Source organism: Petromyzon marinus, chromosome 37 (genome assembly GCF_048934315.1).
Source record: "Petromyzon marinus isolate PM22_M1 ecotype Great Lakes invasive population chromosome 37, UKy_Petmar_22M1.pri1.0, whole genome shotgun sequence".
NCBI classification, from domain to species: Eukaryota; Metazoa; Chordata; class Hyperoartia; order Petromyzontiformes; family Petromyzontidae; genus Petromyzon; species Petromyzon marinus.
This window is the reverse complement of record NC_133703.1, coordinates 21,839,073-21,863,348: the sequence shown is the minus strand read 5'-3', so window position 1 is coordinate 21,863,348 and position 24,276 is coordinate 21,839,073. Positions and strand designations below refer to the sequence as shown.

The 24,276-nt window shown below is 49.5% G+C and overlaps 1 protein-coding gene across 3 annotated transcripts in view; it reads right to left on the bottom strand.

Moving 5' to 3' along the window:
• ITGB4 (integrin subunit beta 4) overlaps positions 1-24,276 on the bottom strand; it is a 113,456-nt gene that overhangs the window by 68,291 nt on the left and 20,889 nt on the right. The gene's annotated exons all lie outside the window — the stretch shown is intronic.

Here is a 24,276-nt window from a genome sequence, read left to right as displayed (position 1 = left end):
AGAATCACTGAAGCGGAATTGATAGCTTGAAAGCATTTGAAAGTGTGGGGCCCGTAGCAACTACATATGTAGCTTCTGCATATGTAGCAGCTACATATGTAGTAGCTATATATGTAGTAGCTATATATGTAGTAGCAGCTACATATGCTTGTGCTGGTCCTCCTGCCAGCAGTGCCGTGCTGCCAATCATTTCAAGGGCTGCGGCTTTCCCTCCGCCATTGCTGTGACTGAGCGGTGGAGCGGTGGCGCAGCGGTTAGCGCGCCGTGTCACGCACCGGGCCACGTGAGCCGCACTCCCGGCCACGGCTAACATCAGTGGCGAGTGGCGGTCGGTGCAACAGTCTGAAGTAGGGGCCGTTACCCGAAACGTCAACGTATTGTTACATTATTCATCATGTAAAGCAATGCTAATGACCAGCGTGGTGAAGTATGATTTGTGCTGTGTGTTGGTCATAGCTCGCCTGTGCTGACCGCGTGACCTGATCAACGTTTTCTTTAGTCGTTGACTGCTGGATAAAGCTCCTTGCGCTGGCTATACGAGTGTTTACATTCTCTAGTAAATGTGCAGAATGAATTGATTAAAGCAATGCCCGACTGCTGATGAGACACCGAATGTCGAAACCGCTCCACAATTCCCTGATACTGAATCAATGCTGTTGAAATCATTCACTCCTGAGCCATCAGTTTGTCTGATAGGTTGTGGTAGAAATGACTTTATATGTTTTATACACGGAGAGCCAGTTATACAAACTAGACGTAATCTCTGCCCTTTCCCTGCCGTTAGTGATATTCTGCACAACGACGGAAATGATTTTTTATTCAGTATTAGATAATGTCGCGGCGAACGAGGACCTTTATCTTAAAGAGAGGTTCATGCCGATACACCGCTGCGAGTTCAGAATGTATTCCCAGCAGGCCGTGCGGGGCCGATGGGTTGTGTAGACCACATATATACTGAGTGCCACAAAAACCCTCCAGTTGCTTTAAACTCAAACATCCGATGCTCTTGAAGTGTTTTCAAATGTTGCCGCAGCTCCAGACCCAAAAACACGCCCCCTACCCCCCCATAGTTTTAGGTTAAACACAAATATAAGTATAGGCGAAACTCATTTCTGTACCTACACACATAATTACAAATATGTGTGAATCCACCATGCATTGAGATTATTTAGATTATGTTGGTGCTATAAATGTCCAAATGATGGGGCCACTTTGTTGAGCTGTCATTTGTGGCCAGGTCGCTTCTGATAACTTAATGCCTCAGTGGGCTTTGCCTGGTAGGATGGGGATGGTTCAGTGTTGTATTTGTTTGTGTGATTTGTTTACCTTTCTTGCACTTTGCATTCCTATCGTGTTGTTGTACTGTTTGTTGTTGTAACGTTCTTACCCGCCCCTACTGGACATATGAAAAAGAGCTTTAAAGCTCATCAGATTTTTATAGTATAAATCATTATTCTCATTCTGATAATCAAGTAGCAATTTGTTTTAGCAAGCAAACTCCTGATTGTTTTCTTTCTGGGTCTCATCGGCAGAGTTGGGCTACAATTTAGAATACGTTCTGTGTTTGCGTTTATAGAACATATGAACGTGTCCATCTTCTCGAAATAAGTTCAACGTACGTGCAAAGGACTTTGCGATCATCCTACAGTTGGAGAAATTATGAAAAAAAGGACTGAGGGCTTTTACAACACCATTTGAGTAGACATTCCGTGACACGGTAGCACACAACAATTCATCAGCGCTAATATTACGATCACAAATAAAAACAAATTCTTGTGTATTTCAAATCGTTAAGGCTTTCTTGACAATGTTAAAATATTCCTTGGGGCAAATTCCCCTGAAGCTAAACAATAAAAAAAGCTGTAGCTGTACTTATATTTCATGACGTGCAATTTGCTTGAACAACACAGGCAGGCCTCGGCGATTCCCTTCCACAACTCTTGTCTCGTCAGGGGCGAGCGATGTCTGAACCGGTCCCGGGTCCACCGTTACTTCAAACCGATCCGCACCGACCAGCGTGGTGAAGTATGGTCAAACAACCCCGACGACGAAGACGGCACGGGCAGATCGTCATCCAACAGTGGGCTGATACACGGATAAACATTATTACGGCTAAATTAGCGTTCATTAACAGTTGGGAGTGGAACGGTTGCACAGCTATGTGTACCACTTCACTAAAAATCTGGCGACCTGAGTTTGATTCTCGGCTACGGTTGACACCGGCGGTTATTGATATTTTAAACCTCCCGCTTCACAAATCTGCACCGACCAGCGTGGTGAAGTATGGTCAAAACAGCAACATGACCATGGGCGGGGGGGGGGGGCTTCATCATGCAGCAGCAGTGGGTACGACAAAGTGTCTGTAAATTATTAGTACAACTATTTGTGTTCACGCTTCTAACAGTTAGACGGAGAGAATAACTTTTTGACCCAGGTATAGAGTTATGGTTATAGGGGGGGGGAGGGCTGCTGACAGGTGATCCATCCCTGCCCAGACCTCCACCTTGCACCCTGCCTCTCTGGTGGGCAGAGAACCGTCGGCACAGCCGCGTGAATGTATCTGTCGCTGCACGTTGCACCGCAGGAATGTGGCAGTGGGAGCGGGGAGTGGCGGTGGCGGGTGGGGTGGGGGGTCCTGTGTAGCAGCGGCAGCAACAAGCGGCACACGCCCCTGTCACACGGGCACGATCAGGAGGGAGGGAGGGAGAGGGACGCGAGTTGCGGTGCGAGATTGTGAGTCGTTGTGCGGGTCGGGTCTCCCCTCCGGCCACTCTCTCTCTCTGTCTCTCTTTCTCTGTCTCTCTCTGTCTCTTTCTTTGTCTCTCTCTGTCTCTCTCTGTCTCTCTGTCTTTGTCTCTCTGTCTCTGTCTCTCTGTCTCTCTCTCTGTCTCTCTCTCTGTCTCTGTCTGTCTCTTTCTCTGCGCGCAAATCCCCCCGCGTGGCCCTCGCTAGCACCATGAACCCACAACCCCCCGCTCCCAGCACTGCACACTTACTGGGTTTGCAATTGAATGAAGTGAATAAGCGCAAACGAAGGAGACATAAGAGCGACACACTCCGCTATTCCTAAGACGGCTGTCTTGCCCGACCGCCTAAATCACAGCCACATGATTCCAGGTGTGGCCGTCGCTGAGAAGCAATTCTGCTTCGGAAAGCAGAATATGTTCGTCAGCCTTTCTCATGACAAATAAAACAACTCAACACATCGATGTATAACATACATCATGTATGTGTTATTAAGAAGGGCCATTACCCAAAACGTCGCCTACTACATAGTTTTGTTCATGTTAAGGCCGCATATTGCTTGCTCACCACTGCAACAGCATCACCGAAGAATCCGTTTAATCAAGAAGTAGAAAACATAACTGAGCTTACGAAATAACAGAGAGCCCTTCATAATTTCACTGCCATTGAAGTTGTTTGACCATACTTCACCACACTGGACCGCTCATGAGAGGGGGACACAAGGACCGGTTCAGACTTGCACACTTTGCCATTGGGCATGGCCGGGAATTGAATTGGGTCGCCGGGGTTTGAATCGCAGTGCGCTAACCACTAGCCCTCGTCACAAACAATGGTGGAGCCAGGATGTTCAGGTAGGGGGGCAACCCCTCTAGCAATGAAAAATTATAGAGGAGTTGTTAGTAAGAAGTTGTTAGTAAGTAAGGAGTTGTTAGTAAGGAGTTGTTAGTGAGTAAGGAGTTGTTAGTAAGTAAGAAGTTGTTAGTAAGTAAGAAGTTGTTAGTAAGTAAGGAGTTGTTAGTAAGGAGTTGTTAGTGAGTAAGGAGTTGTTAGTAAGGAGTTGTTAGTAAGTAAGGAGTTGTTAGTAAGGAGTTGTTAGTGAGTAAGGAGTTGTTAGTGAGTAAGGAGTTGTGAGTAAGTAAGGAGTTGTTAGTGAGCAAGGAGTTGTTAGTAAGGAGTTGTTAGTAAGTAAGGAGTTGTTAGTAAGGAGTTGTTAGTAAGGAGCTGTTAGTGAGTAAGGAGTTGTTAGTGAGTAAGGAGTTGTTAGTGAGTAAGGAGTTGTTAGTAAGTAGTTGTTAGTGAGCAAGGAGTTGTTAGTGAGCAAGGAGTTGTTAGTAAGTAAGGAGTTGTTAGTAAGTAGTTGTTAGTAAGGACTTGTCCCTTGCTTTTTATTGGACGCGTGTGCGGCGATCGCGCAGCCATCAATCGAGGGTCGAATTCGAACCGCGTTGTGTGATCGCCATCGCACTCACTGAAGGTGTTGATGCCTTCAGGGAAGTCGCGGACTGTATACGCAACTGCGCACAATTCTGAGTCCCTTATAACCGCTTTTCCGTTACTTATTGCCAATTATGGACTCAGACTATTGTCCTACTATCTCATAGAGTCCCTGACACGTAATAATATGCTACACAGTGGCAGTGGGGGTCGCAAAATGCCGATTTATTATTACTAATAAACCCCAATGATACGATCGAAATTAGGAATTTCGATCGGATGTTTGGGGGGGGCACGTGCCACCCCACCCCACCCCCCCCCCCTCCCCACTGGCTCTGCCATTGGTCACATCAACGCCGTTCATTACCTGGGTACGCTTTCACGCGTTGTTAAAGTATAATCATGACAGCGGTGTAAATCGTCCCGACAGTAAGCAATTATGAACGTCACGTAAAAGTTGACAGACGCAAATAATTGGAGGGAAAGTCTAAGAAAGATCGAAAAACCAACACGTCATTACCCACACTCTAAAGCGGTCGTGACATGAACTCTTTGTCAGAGCGCGCCCATAAATTCCCACACCGATGACAGCTCCACAATACACGAGGCGAAGGGCAGCGACAGCAAACAGTAAACAACAACAACAACAGGGCGCGCCATCTAACCCACATCCCATCCGGGCAGCGCTTCTGCACCCAGCGTGGAGTAGCAAGTACATCGTAGGAGATCATCGATGGTGCCTAAAGGGCAACTGCAATGCGTTAGAGGACGCACTCCTTGCGCTCTCGACAGCAGCCACCTGGCCCACCTGCCGATCGCCGGTCTGCCTCGTTCTGGCTCTCCACCAAGTGAATGATGTGATGAGATTAGAACAAAAAAATGTGTTCTTGCTTGGAAAAAAAAATACCAGCACGTGATGCTGTGGCTCGATCACTTCACTCAGGATATGAAGGTAACGAGACCTAACACGGCCAAGGTCTTTGATTTTAATCGGTCAAACGCCTTGTGGCCCCGGGATACCCAACGCCACTTGAGCCGCTGGGTGGACAGAGGCGGCGAGATTTTAAGAAGCTTTGCCCCGTTGCGTCAGACTGCCGCGCTGGGAGATCGTATTAAGCCAGGGGCAAGGCCGGTGTACAGACCATCACACCAGAGCAATATGCGACCCTTGTATAAATGGATACAACGCTGGCCTCGTGATAAGATCCACCTTCAAAGGCACAGATCCCCCGTATAGCCTTGACAGACTGTTGGGGCAAGTGCTGTCAGCGAGCACTTATGAAGGCCGGCACGGCACACGAGGGGGTGGGTGGCCAGCACCACGCCCTGCCGCGTTTTTCTCCCTTGTGGCGATGTTTACACACCGCACCAGGTACTCATTTGAGGTTGACTCGACCTAACGGAGGCCCAGGACCGGTTCTGTTAATCGTCACCGGTGTTGGCCGTGAGCGGGAATCGAACTTGGTGCTCCAGGTTCGAAGTGCAGCGCGCTGACCGCTCCACCACCGCTCGCCGCATACTCACACTCACTCGCACACATTCACACTCACCCATTCAATCCCACTCACTCGCATACTCACACTCACTCATTCGCACACACTCACACTCACCCATTCAATCCCACTCACTCGCACACACTCACTCACACTCTCGCACACACACTCATACATTCTACCGAGATCCACAAGCACCCCTCGAAGGCACGCCGCTTTCATTTCAAAACATCGTCGGGACCCGAGCACCCGGCGGGGCTGTTTGCCTCCGCGCTCTTTGAGCTACACCGCACCTCAAGGGCCGCCACCCGGGTGACATTGAACTTCTTTCATGGAAGCGAGAACGACCCCTTAACAACAAAAAAGTGTCACATAAACGTGGAATTTGCACGGCTTCTGCGAGAGGTGGGCCACCTTCCCCCACCCCTTCGCTGCGCTCACGAACTCTCAAATTACAAATAGAATTCCTGTCGGTCAGTTCTTCATTTCTGGTCAAACAAAACAAATATGGTTTATATATTTATATCGTACTGCATCGCGGAATGTTTTTTTCAAATGAATGTACCCAAATTAATGTTTTTTTTCAAATATGAAAACAGAAGGGCAGCAGTGGCACAGTGAGCGATTAACGCACTGCACTAAGACCCCAGTCATCTGAGTTCGACTCCCAGCCACGGCTAACGTCACTGGACAGTGGTATCGGAACTGCTAACTCTGCCTTTCTCACCAACCTGCTGTGACCGAAATGGTGAAGCATGTAATAATAGGGGTTTCCTCCTTTTTTCTGGCAACAAAATTGAAACCTTTTTACAAGGATTCATGTCTGCATTAACCACAATACCTGCAGGCAAAATGCAAATAAAAAAACATACTATGATAATATATGCATTGTCCTTGAAACTGATTGGTCCACACCAAGGGACGGCTTTCTTTTGAGCCTCGACTCAATTGGTGCTCGACCAGATGACGCCAAAAGGCATACAGCTCAAAGACAATGCACTATCAAAGTAATGAGGGCTCGGGGTGAGCATCTACATCATTAAACCTCCTTTGCCAGTACCAAAATGTAATAATAGGGTTTTTCCCCTTTTTTTCTGGCAACAAAACTGAAACCTTTTTACAAGGATTCATGTCTGCATTAACCACAATACCTGCAGTCAAAATGCAAACAAAAAACATACTATGATAATATATGCATTGTCCTTGAAACTGATTGGTCAAACAACCCCGACTACCGACGTGGAGTGGGGCGGGAGGCCTTCATCCACCAGTGGATTCACCAAAGGCTACTGCTGCTGTGATTCTCAGTCGTGTTCGTGGTCATACCAACAAGAACCGTCCGTGATGGGGGAAGAATCCACCCCCCCACCACTGTCAGGAGGTCTAATTACCGGAGATGCATTATCAATAAGAATATCTTCAAATTGTGTTTTTCGCACAATCTCATTCTCAATAGAGAGCGGTGCAAGGGAAGACAAAGGCGTTGTGACAGCGGCGGTAGAAGTGACACGGGGCAGCAGCAGCACCAAATGTAGAAAGTTATCACTCAAGGCCTACGAAACCGAAGTGCATAGGGCCCACGAAAACTTTAATCCGGTCCTGGGGTGCGGGGATGGGGTCCAGACGACAACCCCGAGGCCACGTGCCCACTGGGCTGTGGAGCGGCAAGGTGGCTAGCCTCACTGCCCTACCACTCACGCTCGTGTGTACCGTACGTTGGACTTCTTTCGCACCGTACGTAGCCAACTATGCTAATCAGAGGAGCAGCAACGCTCGGTTGTAAGCGTAGTCCTTTTTAGGGGAGGGGAAGAAGGAGGTGAGGGTGGAGTGGAGCATCTTATTTTTTGTATGCATTCGCTTTGCTCTCAGTGCATTTATTGGGAAACGCATGTTTAAAAGGACGTGTACATGTGCGCCTGCGTGTGAGCCGAGTACGTGTTTTTGGAAGGATGTACAGTATATGTATTTGCATCCGTCCCGTACGTTTTCCAAGCGGCTTTTATTCAAATCGTCACCAGCACTCGGTGAAATAGAAAATGTAATTGCCAAACCCATGCAGCTCCAACTTCAAAAACTGTCTCACTGCCTGCTCGACGCATTAATTCGGCAAAACGTTAAAATAAAATAAAAACGTTTCAGATGTGTGTCCATCCAATCGATTTTCCTAATAAAATATTTGTTTGATTCACAATCATGAGAACTTCATCGGAAGACAGCAGGGAACTTGAGAATCCAGCAAATTACATCGGAGCCCTCATTTCACTCACGAGCAACTTCGATTAGCACGGTTGGCTACGTACGGTGCGAAAGAAGTCCAACACACATAGTGTACGTACATACATCATCACAACCACGGACCACGCCGTGCGCAGTCGCCCCCTTGAATTTGCATTCCTGCCGGACGACGGAAATTAATTGCGCTGTCCTGCGATGTTCGTGACTCCGGTAGCGACACCCCGCCTGTCCTTGATGAGTTTGCTCTCTCCGTAACGACAGGAGCACAAGGTGACCTGGTAATCCATGCCAACATTACAGTGAGCACGGAGAGGTTAGTCAAGATTTGGGAGGGGTTGGTGGTGGTGTAGGAGGCGGGCAAAGGAGGACCCCGCCCCAAACACTCTCCCCCCCACACCACCCTCCCAGGTGGTGGGGGGTGGGCACCCGGATCCACCCTACAAGGTGGTGGGGGGGGGGCTTAGGAGGACCCCTCAACTCCCCCATCCTCAGGTGAAGCCAACAGGGCCGAGATTGTACCAGTCCTGGGCCAACAGGGCCGTGATTGTACCAATCCTGGACCAACAGGGCCGTGATTGTACCAATCCTGGGCCAACAGGGCCGTGTATGTACAAATCCTGGGCTAACAGGGCCGTGATTGTACCAATCCTGGGCTAACAGGGCCGTGATTGTACCAATCCTGGACCAACAGGGCCGTGATTGTACCAATCCTGGGCCAACAGGGCCGTGATTGTACCAATCCTGGGCCAACAGGGCCGTGTATGTACAAATCCTGGGCTAACAGGGCCGTGATTGTACCAATCCAGGGCCAACAGGGCCGTGATTGTACCAATCTTGGGCCAACAGGGCCGTGATTGTACCAATCCTGGGCCAACAGGGCCGTGATTGCACCAATCCTGGGCCAACAGGGCCGTGATTGTACCAATCCTGGGCTAACAGGGCCGTGATTGTACCAATCCTGGGCCATTTGTGGTGCTGGAGGGGAAGGTGCTGCTGCGTCCTTTACGCACGCCTCTCTGCAGGGCGGTTTACTTGAAAGTTACGAATTATAATTTCTTTATTTATTCTGATGCATGGTTTAACAATGCACGGTAACCAATTCGAATCGATGCTAACTCAGCCCCCTGGAAGAATAAAGTTCAACTTTTATTGGCTCGCATTTAATCATTTATCCGCTGACATTGGAGAGCCACGCAAATTTAGCCATCCTGCAAAAGCGCTCGCTTTGAGCATTCCGACACCGGTTTTTTTTATAAACCCAGAGTCTGCGTTGTTCCTGTGAACATAAAGCAGTCACTGAATCAACTATAAAGTCCTTAAGCAAAGAAAGCCAAGGTTAGACTTGCCATGTGTTTGTCTTTCGGCTTTGGAGCAGATCGAAACCAAAGCGGGGCGTTCTGATTGGACCTGAAGATTCTCTATTGGGTTTGCTTTTGTAATATACGGCTCACTTTTTACCTGTGGGTTGAATGTATCTGTGATGAGCGTTATCCCCTTGCACGCTTGGGTGAGATTTCTCCGGGCACTCTGGTATCCTCCTCCTATCGTGCAATTGACCAAACATGCCAAATGGCAGGAGCCTTCTGGAACTGCGCCCAAGTTCGTGGCCAAATAAATTCTCCATTTCCCTCCAACACTCCGTGGCTCTGGCCTCATCGTGTTGGCACGGGATGAGAGCTGTTCTCCATCCGGGAATCGGTTTCCGGGGAGAGGTGTGGCGGTGGCGACGACACGCACATACAGGTGGGTGCCCGTTTCCTCGTCCCCCTGCCTGTGGCGTGCTGGTCGTGTCAGCACACATCGTGGGAGGGAGGGAGGTAGGCAGGCAACGGTGTCGGAGGCGTGAACAGGTAGTGGAGTGGCTGACTGTGGCTTTGCCGCACATACCTGAGCGGTGAGTGTGTGCTCGCTAGGTTACGGGACGCAGCGTAACGTAGCGGTGTGAATTCCACCGCCGCAAATCATTGGCTTCCCGTGTGATTCATTTACACGTCCGCTTTCTCTCTCGGTGTGTCTTTGGGTGGGAACGGTGGGGAGTGATGTGTCATGCGTTTCTAAGTATTTACAGAACGAAATTGGTAAAGATCTTGACTTTCAGTACCATTGCAACGCCTGTATTTGTCTCAAATTCCGAAGATTATTGCAACAATGTCCAGTCATTTGCCGTGGTGCTGACTGGCGTGTGTAGGAGAGGCATTGCTGAGCTCTCGTTTGGTTTTCGCTGGGTCCACGGAGTTGGCCACGCGTCCACGTGCAACGACCGAGCTCACGAACAACACGGAACTATTTACGTGAACACTTGTGATTTTTTTTTTAAGTTCAACTTGTGCCAAAACTCCATCCACTCCGGCAAACGTTTAGCTGAGTGTAGAACGTAACGTTTCGTGACATTCTGTGAGATGTATGGAAAGGGCAGCTGCGATTGTGAGTCACGAATGCACGACGATGCACCACCACCACCACCACTGATCACTGTGGAGTGGCCAGTTGGCGAGAGTGTTGAGCGTCTCTCCCTTTCGAATGCAGGCTGGGTTTCGTCTCGACGTTCCCGAATGAAGCTCAACATGTTTGGCTCACCATCGAACAAAGACGCTCACTGCATCGCCGCGCTTTCACGTGCGCTTCTGCGGCCGTCTGGAACGCTCTCCCATCCGATATTTTAAGAAGCAAATGGAGGCGATGCACTTTTACATCGCTTCTGAAAAACGAGCTATAATATAGCTCAGTGGGTCTCACCTGGTTTAAAAAAATACGTGTTTAGTTGTAGTCCCTTGGGTGCCCAAGGTGCTCACTTTTAAATCCCAATACTGCAGCGACTACACGCCGTGCATTCATCTCACCCCCCCCCCCGCTCCTCCCCCCTCTCCTCCATGATGACGCGCGCCTGACCCCCCCCTCCACCCCCTCATGGGGTGGCCCCCGCGTGGCTTCGTCTACGCGAGGAATCGCCGCTCACAAAACAAAAGCGAACGCTCCCATTCCTCTGGTGGCCAAGACGGGCTGTAGCAGAGACGGGCTGTAGCAGAGACGGGCTGTGTCAGAGACTGACTGTGTCAGAGACTGACTGTGACAGAGACTGATTGTAGCAGAGACTGACTGTGTCAGAGACTGACTGTAGCAGAGACTGACTGTGTCAGAGACTGACTGTAGCAGAGACTGACTGTAGCAGAGACTGGCTGTGTCAGAGACTGACTGTGTCAGAGACTGACTGTAGCAGAGACTGACTGTGTCAAAGACTGACTGTAGCAGAGACTGACTGTGTCAGAGACTGACTGTGTTAGAGACTGACTATGACAGAGACTGACTGTAGCAGAGACGGGCTGTAGCAGAGACTGACTGTAGCAGAGACTGACTGTGTCAGAGACTGACTGTGACAGAGACTGACTGTGACAGAGACTGACTGTGTCAGAGACTGACTGTGACAGAGACTGACTATGACAGAGACTGACTGTAGCAGAGACTGACTGTGGCAGAGACTGACTGTGGCAGAGACTGACTGTAGCAGAGACGGGCTGTAGCAGAGACTGACTGTAGCAGAGACTGACTGTAGCAGAGACTGACTGTGACAGAGACTGACTGTGTCATAGACTGACTGTGACAGAGACTGACTGTGGCAGAGACTGACTGTAGCAGAGACTGACTGTGTCAGAGACTGACTGTGTCAGAGAGTGACTGTGTCAGAGACTGACTGTAGCAGAGACTGACTGTGGCAGAGACTGACTGTGTCAGAGACTGACTGTAGCAGAGACTGACTGTGGCAGAGACTGACTGTGTCAGAGACTGACTGGCAGAGACTGACTGTGACAGAGACTGACTGTGTCAGAGACTGACTGTAGCAGAGACTGGCTGTAGCAGAGACTGACTGTGGCAGAGACTGACTGTGTCAGAGATTGACTGTGTCAGAGACTGACTGTGTCGGAGACTGACTGTGGCAGAGATGGGCTGGCGGATAGGGCGCGTACCGACTGCCCATGCAGGGCCGGACGAAGATGATTTTTTGTTTTGTTTTAATTCTTCACATGGTTTGCGACAAGGCCACCTCTTTAATAGCAATGCAGCTGTAGGTGAAGGTGCAATTGGCTCACTCGCACCACTGCCTGCCAGAAGTGGCCTCTGCTCAAGGCAGACCTACAGAGAGCCTCTTCTGAAGGGTTTGTTTTTGGTTCTGCTCTTGCACGGATTCTACATTTATTTGAAGAGGTGGAGTGCCCACACTTTAACCTCGCTGCACGCAACTTGCCGACCGACTCATTGTGGTGTTACTACCCAGGCGAGGGAGGATTTCACAAACGTACAACGTTTTGTTGGCAACGACCTCTGCATTGCACGCCCAGTATTCCAACCATTGCACCACCGTGGCAGCATTTCATGCACTTATTTGCTGTGCTTGGAAAATGTCACGTCCGTCCGTCCCGTCAACACTTGTATGTTGGACTTCTTTCGCACCGTACGTAGCCGTGAGCGCTAATCGCAGGTGCGACACTTCGCGCGTCTTCACGAAGACTTGCAAAGCCCTTGAAGCAACGCCAATGACGCGTATCACGTGCACACAACACGGCCTCACTGACACCAATCTCTGGAGTTGTATTTGCAACAGAAATCGTTGCCGTACACCGCCTGTTTTTAACTTCACAGTTCGCCCTGTCGGATGCGCGCGTCTCGTTCGTATACGTACGGTTGTACGTACGTTTGTACGTAACTTTGTATACGAATGAAAGCACGTAGTTCTGTGTACGTACGTTTGTACATACGTGTGTACGTAAGTTTGTATACATATGATTGTACGTAGTTTTGTACACGTATGATTGTACCTACTTTTGTACACGTATGATTTTACGTACATTTTCACGTACGCTTGCGTGCGCAGATTTCTTTGCACAGACGAATTCGCGGACAAAACAAAGACTTCTACGTTGGGCAGGTGCGTCAGGGACAGGTCCGGATTCAGGTTATGAGGGGACCAAGATGTGTATGAGGGAAGGTGCCTGAGTATGTGCAGGGTGTTATTACATCTTGCAGCAGAATAAAAAATATAAACATTTAGCCATCAAGCAAATTTATCAACCGATGTAAAACTAACGAATGCGTTCAAATCAAGGCAGATTCATGAAACATAATCCAGGTGTTTTTTTTTGGGTGGGGGGGTTAGATTTCGTAAAGATAAATGTGTCGTTAAACCCGCCACCACCCGACACAGCCAATTAGTAAGGTTTGTCACGTAAACAGAACGTGGAATTTCGTTACTGGTACAACCCTAACCGTTGTGTTGGAGAGCCAAGCCACAACAGTTACAATCAAACATAAACCACTCACTGCACTCCTCTCTTCAAGCAAACAAAACATTACATTCCCAGCCTCGGCTGTGTGCCAGACGACTCAGAGGCACGAGGAGGAACCACGGACGGGTAGCGGGGAAAGACAGGCAGACGGTGAGCAGGCGCCAGATACTCGACCTTAAGCTCTGCGGTCCTCTCGACATTAAGGTGTTATCGATACATTTCACACGCTTCGTTTGTCGTCCTTCCCCCCCACCCCGCACGCTCCGATTCGCACGGTTGGCTGCGCGCGATGCGAAAGAAGTTCAACGTCCTGTAAGGTGTGAAACCAGAGAGCCTGGAGAAAACGGCACTCTGAGGAGGGGTGCAACCACTCTCATCCCGCACTCATGGAAACCGGCGGAGTCCACGATTCTGGCAAGGCGAGGAGGTTAACACCTCCTCGACGCCCACGGGTTAAAGTGAGTTTCGTGACATTTGTGCGATCCACGAACCCTCGCTGCCAGACCTCCACGCTTGCTGGATTCGCGGGCAGCCACGCGTGCGGAGCAGCCACGCGGGCAGCCACGTGGGCAGCCACGTGCGGAGCAGCCACGTGCGGAGCAGCCACGTGGGCAGCCACGTGCGGAGCAGCCACGTGCGGGGCAGCCACGTGGGCAGCCACGTGCGGAGCAGCGCCGAGGCGCGTGTCGGTGCACGGGCAGCGGAGTCCGAGCGTGGCGGGGAAAGTGTCACCGAGGCAAATATTTGCAGCGGATGTCGGCGCCAAGTGCACACCAGTCTGGGCTTCTGTCGCCTCTGCCTTCTGCAGGGCAACGTTTGTAAAGTGTGAATTTTAACGTTTTTTTTTTTCTTCTGAACTGCTGGAAAACACAAGACAATTACAAGTATTTACTGTGTATTTTTTATCTTTAATAGTGATACGTTATTCAGTAGTCCCGCACAGAGTTTGTTTAGAATGTTAGTTTTGCACGCCATATGATTCGTGTTTGATTTTATTTCACTCACGTGCTTTGTGTCTTTGGGTTGTTGGCTTAGAGCAGGGGATGGGCAAACAAAATAACAATAATTGATCATTTTTGTTGGAATTCGGTACAAAGAACTCGGTATTTTAAGTGCTGCAATGCGCTGTGTGATGAACACGAGTCGGCGGAGTCCTTCATGAATTACGTCACGAAGCAGTCCCTGAAGAGCTTCTTGAACATTTCTCAAGAAGTCACGGGAGGCACACTCAGACGGTTTGGGCACTTTGTTGAGAAGAGATGAAGATGGTGCAGTTAGAACAGATCAGAGACCCGTAGACTCACATAGAGACCCATCGGCTCCCGGAGGAGACCCATAAACTCACACATGTCCATAGGCTCAAATAGAGACTCATAGTCTCACATAGAGTTGCATAGAATCACGTAGAGACCCACAGACACATATTAAGACCAATAGACTCAAATAGAGACCCATAGATTCACATGAAACTAAACTTTTTTTTAGTTCACCAGGCAAGGCCCACTGAGCTATATAGCTCTTTTTCAGAAGCAATCTGGCTCAACGAAGTGGCTTATCACGTGGAAATTTACATCAGCCAAATACTCAAAAAGCCTTTTTTCTAAATGTGGGGGGAAACCGGAGGACCCAGAGATAAATCCATGCGACCACGGGGAGAGAGACACCGCAAACTCCAAATATACAGCAGGGGTCAGGGCGTTTCGTTTGTTGTCCTTCCCCCGCACCTCCGATGAACACGGCGCGAAAGTACATGCATACGAACTCACGACCTCCTGTACACCAGGCGAGGTAGTTAACATCTCGCCAACGTGGCGCCCCAAACAGATTCCCACACGCTCGCAAAGAGAATCGTAGTCCCGCACAGAGTCGCATCGACTCACACAAAGACCCATCGAAGAGAAGATGTTGCATATGTTATCATGTTTTTTGTTTGCATTCTGACCACAAGTATTGTGGTTAATGCAGACATGATTCCTTGTAAAAGGTTTCCGTTTGGTGTTTTAACACCTTAACACCTGTTTTGTTGTGCCAGAAAAAAAGGGGAAAAACCTATTAACATATTTTGGTACTGGCAAAGCAGGTCTCATGATGGAGAAGAGGGTTATGACGATTCAACCGGTGGAGGGATAAAGGAGTAGAGGGAGACTGTGGGTGAGATGGGAGAATGCGGTGGAACGAGACATGAGGACAGTGCATGGAGAAGAGGCGCAGAATGGATGGAACACGGAGAGAGCAAATGCGAGCAGCCAACCTCATGCAGTAATCAAATGTTCGGCTTTAAATCAGGCTGAGTCGCCCTCGGGGACGCCAAGAACTGGTTCAGATAATCCTCACACACACTCACGGGCACATACATACAAAGATCACCCGTATAGGCTTAACAGACAATAGACGCAAGTGCTGTTAGTGAGCGCCTATGAAGGCTGGCCGGCACGGCACACGAGGGCGTGGATGGCCAGCACCACGCCAGGCCGCATTTGTCTCCCGAGTGGCGATGCTTACGCAGCGAACAAGGCACTCGTTTGAGGCTGAGTCTTTGCGGAGGCCCAGTTCAGATAATCGTCACTGGTGTTGGCCGTGAGTGGTTATCGAACCCGGTTCGTACGAGTTCGTAGCGCAGCGCGCTAACCGCGACACGCAGACGACACCTCTCTGCGCGCCGCGTGATCAGTAGGATCTTGGTGTCGTGTATCGGCTGTGTGAGCGGGGATTAACCTCGGCCGTTCTCCCCATGCAGTAATCAACACGCCTGTGTACAGGACACTGAACCGGTCCACCAGCGGCAACTCCTTTATCCATTCCCCTCCCCACCCCGGTAGATGGGACCGTGTGATAAGGATCGGGGCTTGGTGAAGTTATTGTTCGGGAGGCCGGAGGCAGAATAGACGAGGGGGTGGTGGGTGGTCAGTACCACGCCCTGTGCAAAAGGATTACAGCTCTGCTGCACCTACAACAGACATACATATATATATTCTAGATTTGAAGCTTTCGTGACTGCAAGGATCCATACTTTTTGGTTCTATTCGGTAAAGTCACGTGACTTTACCGAATAGAACCAAAGAGTATACATATATATCTTTAACAAACAAAAAACAGTCGCTGTGACCCTGTCTGGTGAGTGCTGTGTGTAAGAGGTCAAGAGGAGCAGAGGTCAAGAGGCGGGCCGGGTCGTTTGGGAGCTCGGGGCGTTGAAGACCGACGAGGCATCGTGCTCTCCTGCCTCCAGCGTCTGCTGTGTGCGATGGGGGTGCAGCAGGCACCTGGACCACCCCCCCCCCCCGCATTACCCCCCCCCCAAAGTGTTTTGCTTTAAATAAATAAATTGTGTATTTAAATTGTGCCCACTGGCATTGCCATAGATGAAGATATTTCTGGCAATGTCATAGTTTAGTTTCATAGTTTATTTATTTGGTGTAGCCCTGTGAGCCATTCAGCTCTTGAATCGGGTGCAACCTCAACAAACAAAAAACATGAACAAGAAAACATCTTAAAGTGATTATGTGACTGAGCAAAACAGAAAATCCAGGAAAAAAAACAATCAAAATATTCCTGAAATAGCACCGTACACCAACGCTGTGTGCAAAAATCCCAGTGTGATGCAAGTCAAATAACAACAACAAGAAGAACAACCACAAGACAACTAAGATTAAGGCCATCAGTCTAACTCCGTACTACAATAAACAAAAACATGGCCAAAAACCAATGGCAGTGAGAGAGAGAGAGCGAGCGAGCAGGCGAAGGTCCTGGGAGTGGACGCGGAGAGAGACTCCTCCTGCCAGCGGGCGAGGCTGGCCGAGCGGGCGTCATGGAAGGACTGGGGCAGTCTTAACGACGACGACGACTATTATCTCGTTATAACAAAAAGCAGAGGTGGGGGAGAACAATTACAAACAACATCAATCCAACCGCAATGTAATAAGAGGACGTTTGCCTTGGAGGTCAAAGGAGGTGAAGACGTTTCTATTCATAACGCTTGGCAATGAGCGAGCAGTGCACTACCATGTGTCAGAGGGCAGCCCAGAAGATGACATCGCAGAACGCGTGTGCAGGTGCCACGAATTTGACTCTTTATCCGCACTCGGGAGGAAATCCTCCCCCCCCCCCATTTATGTGCCCCGCAAAGTGTGTTCGTGGCATGTCAATGTAATGGAATCTGAGAGCATTCACGCATTGCAACAGTTGTGCCGGCACGGCGAATTTGCGACTCCAAATGCACGGAGAAATCATCCCAGCAGAAGAAGAGGAAACATCCCACAAGAGTCGCACCGCAAGATTCAGACCGTATTTGTATCGAGTTACTCTTAGAGACACACACACACATGGAGTCCGTGTCTGCATAGTAACTCCTGTAGATACACACACAATCATGGGGTCCGTGTCTCTCTCGAGTTACAGAGACACAAAGTACACACACTCAGAGTCTGTGTCTGTAATAGTTACTCAGAGAGATACACACACTCATAGAGCCCACATCTGCCCAAAGTGTGTAAAATGGAGTGCAGCCAAGATTGGTCTTGTCAAACATAGGCCAAACCATTCACTCTCCCTTCCATCCATCGTGTTTGACTCATCCAGCCGTTATAATGATTCCTACGTGACATCCATCAGTCCATTTCAACAACTGGTACCGATTTATGGTAAGTCAAGAGTGTTTTTTATATATATGCTGGCCCCTATCATCGGAATGTGGAATTTCCACCACTGACTCAGGACATCCCAAATTTGTCTCATAAAAAAATGACAAATCAATCCGAATGAACGATAGGGAAAGGGTTGCAGCACTTTCCTCACGCCACTGGTGGCTGGGAGGGCCGTCCACACGAGGATACAATTGTCCCGCTCGTTCACACTCGCCCGACGAGATGTCCCCAACACGAAAGGCGTCGGAGTACGCAACACTCGACCCCACCACACGCGACCTGCCAGTCACACTGCTGCGTTGACAGTCATACTGCTACGTTGACAGTCACACTGCTGCGTTGACAGTCAGACTGCTACGTTGACAGTCAGACTGCTGCGTTGACAGTCACACTGCTGCGTTGACAGTCAGACTGCTACGTTGACAGTCATACTGCTGCGTTGACAGTCACACTGCTGCGTTGACAGTCACACTGCTGCGTTGACAGTCACACTGCTGCGTTGACAGTCATACTGCTGCGTTGACAGTCACACTGCTGCGATGACAGTCATACTGCTACGTTGACAGTCACACTGCTGCGATGACAGTCATACTGCTGCGTTGACAGTCAAACTGCTACGTTGACAGTCATACTGCTACGTTGACAGTCACACTGCTACGTTGACAGTCACACTGCTACGTTGACAGTCATACTGCTGCGTTGACAGTCACACTGCTGCGTTGACATACTGCTGCGTTGACATACTGCTGCGTTGACAGTCACACTGTTACGTTGACAGTCATACTGCTGCGTTGACAGTCATACTGCTGCGTTGACAGTGACACTGCTGCGTTGACAGTCACACTGCTGCGTTGATAGTCAGACTGCTGCGTTGACAGACTGCTGCGGGGCTGGTGGGGTTTAATAAACTTTGCACCACCGTTGTGTCAAACCGGGCGACCTCTGTGCTGTGTTGCATGGCCGAGCGCGCTGAACCCTCAACGAACGGACATCGCAATTATCGATAATGCACGAACATAAGTCGTTTTTTATTGATATGACCACGTTAACTCCCCACCACTCCCCCACCGAGTTCGAAGGATGACATCGCCTTACTCTCTCGTCATGACCGGTAACGGGAAGACATCCATCACAATTTTGGCAATCGCCTGACGATGCTGTCGGCTGTGATCACCAGCGAGACGTCGTTCACTCGAATTGCGAATGTTGCTGCGGGGTTTTTTTGCTCTTCCGACACACATCCGGTGGTGCTTGAATCAGTCAACTAATGTGGCACGTTTTGTCCACGTGGCAAACCTCACCGATCGGCTGCCGTGTCGGGTGGAGGTGGACGTACGACACATTTTTCGTGGTCCAACCCAAAACAACAACAAACTGCATCGTATGTACGTACGTGTGAACTTCTGTCGCACCGTACGTAGCCAACCGTGCTGATGGGAGGTGCTCTGAGCACGCGGTGCTCAGCTGGGGCGGCACGGCAGGGTTCTGTGGGGGCTGTGCCCAGGGGCCGTCCATAAATGACGTCACGCGATTTTGGGCGATTTATGACCCCCCCACCAAGTCACACGGCGTCACAAAAAGTCAGACCCCCCCCCTCAAATATGACGTCACAAAGCTCTGCCCTCCCCCCCCCCCCAAAATAAAACATGCTTCAAATCGCTTTAAACTATTGTCATTGTAGTGCGTACTTAATGTGGCGCTGCACTCTGATGTTGCAGGAGAAAACATTTATTAAAAAGTATATTTAATTAACTAGAACGTGTTGTCTATATTTATTTAAAGTTGCGCATTTTGATGTGACGTCACTTTTCTCAAACCCCCCCCCCCTCGTCACACCTCGTCACAAATGTCTGACCCCCCTCCCCCGCCGAGGTGCGTGACGTCATTTATGGAGGCCCCCCACGAGGGTGCCAGCCTGCTCGGGATTCTGTCACCCGCGGTTGAGCGCTTCCCACGTGCTCGCCCTGGTAGCGGTCAGAGCTGGCGAGGAGTGACCCCTTTGGGGCTCAGTGGGCAACAAAGACAAAGACAAAGGTTCCCCGTGTAGCCTGTAACAAACTTGTTTGGGGGGGCGGGCAAGTGCTGTTGGCGAGTAGCACCTTCGAAGGCACACGGCCAGCACCACGCCCGGCCGCCTTTGTCTCCCCCAGTGGCGATGTTTACTACACACCGCACCGGGTACTCGTTTGAGGCTGAGTCGACCGAGGATGAGGCCCAGGACCGGTCCAACGCGTGCCCTCACACGCACGGCCAAACCACGTGGCTGGCACCCCGTGCCAACATTTCTTAACGCAATACAAAACTCATCTGAAGTTTATTCTTTAATGTTCATTATTTTTCTGCAACGGGGGCAAGGGGTTAACAGAGATATTCCACGAACGACAAACCCGACGCCGGATGCCCTCGGGGTAGGGAGTAGGGAAGGTGGTTGGACTCACTGCCCTGCGACTAAGCGTGCAGGGGCAACGTTCCGGAACGCGGTCTTTTTCAGGGTGGGTGGGTGCAGGAAGAGAATGTACCCGACCGAACACCCGAACAGAATCGTCAAATTAAATCATCAAGATTGAAATACTCACGTGTTGAGAACTGATTTTTGCGTTTGGTTCGTTTCCCCCCCACCGCACATCTCCGCTTCGCACGGTTGGGCTACGTACGGTGCGAACGAAGTTCAACATTCGGTTGATCATCGATTAATTATCCGGCTGCTTTCAACACGAAACGGCTCCAAAGGCTGTAACAGGTCCGGCGATCGGCACCATGGAGCGTTAAAAAAACAAAGTGGCCACGCTTGACTTCAGCGTTAAATATTATAGACGATCATCTACTGCACTGTACATAATCGATGATCTACTGTACTGTATATCATCGATGCTTTGCCGTACTGTACATGATCGATTATCTATTGTACTGTACACAATCGATGATCTACCGGACACGCGTGCGTCTAAGCGCCGGGCGAGCGAGTCGCTGCTGTAGGTGGCGTGGTCGTGGACCCCCACGGGCCCTCTGATGGAACCATCTGAGCCCAGCGGTTCTTAACATTTACTGTAGCCTTGCACACCCCCCACTGTAGTTCTCAAACGTAAAAAAATATAAATAATGATAGTGTTCATAAATACACAGAGGGTTTGATGAAACAAAGTAAGTCGTACATTTTGATTTAAAGCTTTCGTGACTGCAGTAATTCATATTATTAGTTCTTTCGGTAAAGTCACGTTGAAGGGAAACAATAAAATAATAAAATATATATAAAACAATAAAAATTCTCACGACGTTTCGACCAGGTGACCTGATGACGACCGTTTGTGTTATGGTCGAAACGTCGTGAGAATTTTTATTGTTTTATATATTTTTTATTATTTTATTGTTTCCCTTCAACGTGACTTTACCGAAAGAACTAAGATCATAAAGTAAGTCGTGCTTACGTGCCCATGCTTACTTTGTGTTTCGATGATTTACCTCCTAAAAAAATCATCTAGGCCACGTCTCGCACCCCCAGGGAGTTAAGAACCACGGCTCTATGAGCCTCAAATTCCCCCGATTCTTTACCCTTTGAGTTCACGCCCCAAGGAGCTCCCATTTCGCCGGGGTAAAAAAAAAACACGAGAGGGGGGCAATTTACGTCGCAAGTCTTCGGGAGGGGGGCCCTCCGCAATTCCCTTCTTGAAGACAGCACCTGCAAGTGAGCTGTATTTTTCATCGCTCCATCTCCGCGGTGAGCATCCGTTCCGAGTCGTTTATCCAAAGGCGGCTGAAAGACCAAGGTGCACAAAACACCTCGTCTTTCTCATTTTTCATATCCGTGACTCCACATCACCCCTCTGCTGGCAAACTAACGCCCATTTGCTGTGCGCACTTTGGGATAACTGCCACTGGGGTTTCCCGAGGCCAGACTGCAGCAGGACATTGTCATGGTTTGACATGTGATGTAAGTGGGATTTATTTACTCAAGCATTTAAGTAAGCGCTACTTTAAAAGAAAATCCTTTTTTTTTCAAACAAAAAAATACAAATATCCCCCGTATAGCTCTTAACAGGATTTCGGGGCAAGTGCTGTTCGTGAGCACTTGTCCCAAAACGCAGCAGGTACTCATTTGAGGCTGAGTCTACCTAGGAGTAGGCGCAGGACCGGTTCGGATGCTCGTCACTGGTGTTGGCCGGAAGCGATAATCGCTGCACTACCACTCTCCGACTTTTTCCCCTAACAGTGCCATCAGATGGCACGTGTTTAAACCCCAACGCAAGCGATATATGAGGGGTTTAAATCTCGTATCATACGAGATCGTCTGTGTGTATGTGTGTGTGTCCTGCTGGGGAGCGGTAGTGTAGCGGTTAGCGCGCTGCACTACGAACTTGGTGACCCGTGTTCGATTCCCGCTCACGGCCAACACCAGTGACGATTATCTGAACCGGTCCTGGGCCTCCCCTAGGTCGACTCAGCCTCAAATGAGTACCTGGTGCGGTGGATAAAAACATTGCCACTGGGGAGACAAAGGCGGTCGGGCGTGGTGCTGGCCACCCACCCCTTCGTGTACCGTTCCGGCCTTCATAGGTGCTCGCTAACAGCACTTGCCCCTATAGCCTGTTAAGGCTATACGGGGGATCTTTGTCCTGCTAGCCCCACGTGTTTCACCTGCATGCCAATGCAGTGCCGCAGAGCCCAAATCTAAACAAGACAAACAGCTGATCCTAATCTGCACAGCACGCACGAATGTCAGCGCATTGCTCCGCTTGCAGCATTCTCGTTGAGATACCTGCTAGGCCTTCCGTTTTTTTTGTAACATATATTTTTTAATAAAAAAAAAACACGTTCCGCAAACGCTTTATGAGCTCTCTGATCCCTGGCCAAGCAACACAATCTCCTGTCGTGCAGAGAAAGCATACAAAGCGTGTTTTTATGAATTCTTCTCTTGTTTAACCACCAGCTTATATTATCGATACGTAACTGTTCTGCCATAGGGTTGGGTTGGTGGAGTGGTTCGCGCACTGCACTCTGAGCCTGGCCACCCTAAGTCTGGTTGCCAACCAGTGGCCAACAGCGGTGGCGAGTGATACCTGAACGGATCCCCCCTCCCAGCTACTTCACCAATCCTCATTGACCGGTATGCGGACGATCAGCATCCAACAGTGGGCCGATAAAGCGTTCTAAATTCCAGTATTGTTCTCATGACACGTGTTCATCCAGCAACCGCACATCAGCTCGTAAGACCTTCATCCAGCAGTGGATTGAGAAAGGGCTGTACATTAACGTTCTATTATTATATACAAGCAGGCGCCACAGTAGGTTAATTGTTGGTCTGTTTAGGTGCCGTTTGTTGCTGTACAAATTTAGCGGGCCGTGTTGTTGTTCTTGTTGTTCTTGTTGTTGCTGTGAAGCTTTCCCAACGTCTCCGGCATTCTTGGCGAGGGGCGGCTCGCGAGGAGCCGGTCCGGGGCATTCCACGTGCGTCGCCGCTGACGCCTGCGGCGATGGTGACGCCGATTTCATCCACGTGGAGACGCAAGGCGGAGCCGCGCCTTCGTCGGCTACAGCAAAGGGATCGTCAACGCAAGCGAACGAGAAACGTCGTGATAATTTTAATTCACTTTTTATTGTTTTATTGTTCTTATGTTTTCGATCTACGTGACTTTACCGAAAGAACCATATAATATGAAGAAGCATTTCTTTTTTTAGAATCCGGTAGTAACAAAACAACAACTCTATATTTGAACAGCCGTGATGCACCGTGGGGTATATACGAGACGGTCCTTAATGAATAACGCCGCCATGTATGTATGTTGAACTTCTTTCGCACCGTACGTAGTCACCCACGTTAATCGGAGGGGAAGCTCAACAGTCCTTAAAGAGCCGCATGCTTCTCCGGAGCCGCAGGCTCGCCGACACGCTGGGCCACAGTGGGCTGCTACAGGGCAATTAGAGAATGAGATGCTGAAAAACACCGTCGTGTGTAGGTCCATCATCTAAATAACCACAAACGACCGCCACGCTAATGTTGAGTGAGGCCCCATTTCAGGTGTATATCTATTGAGGTTGCTGGGCGGTTCAGATGTCAGAGCAAATGGAGCCAGCGCCGCTCAGATCCTGGGTTCCAACCTGCCTTCCAGCCATCCATGATTACAACTCGGTTCTCGAATGCAGTGGAGATGTATCGCCTCAAACCGGTCCACTAACGAATGCACAACAAAGGAAGTGATGACATTTGGTTTTGAACACGACTCAAGCTCTCACCATGTGTTTTCTTCACACATAATGTATCGGTGTGCACAGGGCCGGATTAAGGCACGGGGGGCTTTAGGGGCTGCAGCCCAGGGGGGCCTCCACCAGCTGGAGCGCCTCCAGAGATTAAGTGGAAAGTTATTTCACTCGTGAATGCTAAATTGTATGTTGTTAGCCTTGTAAAAATACAATTTTATATTTCTTTAACTTTGTTTTTCCTTTTGAAAATATGAC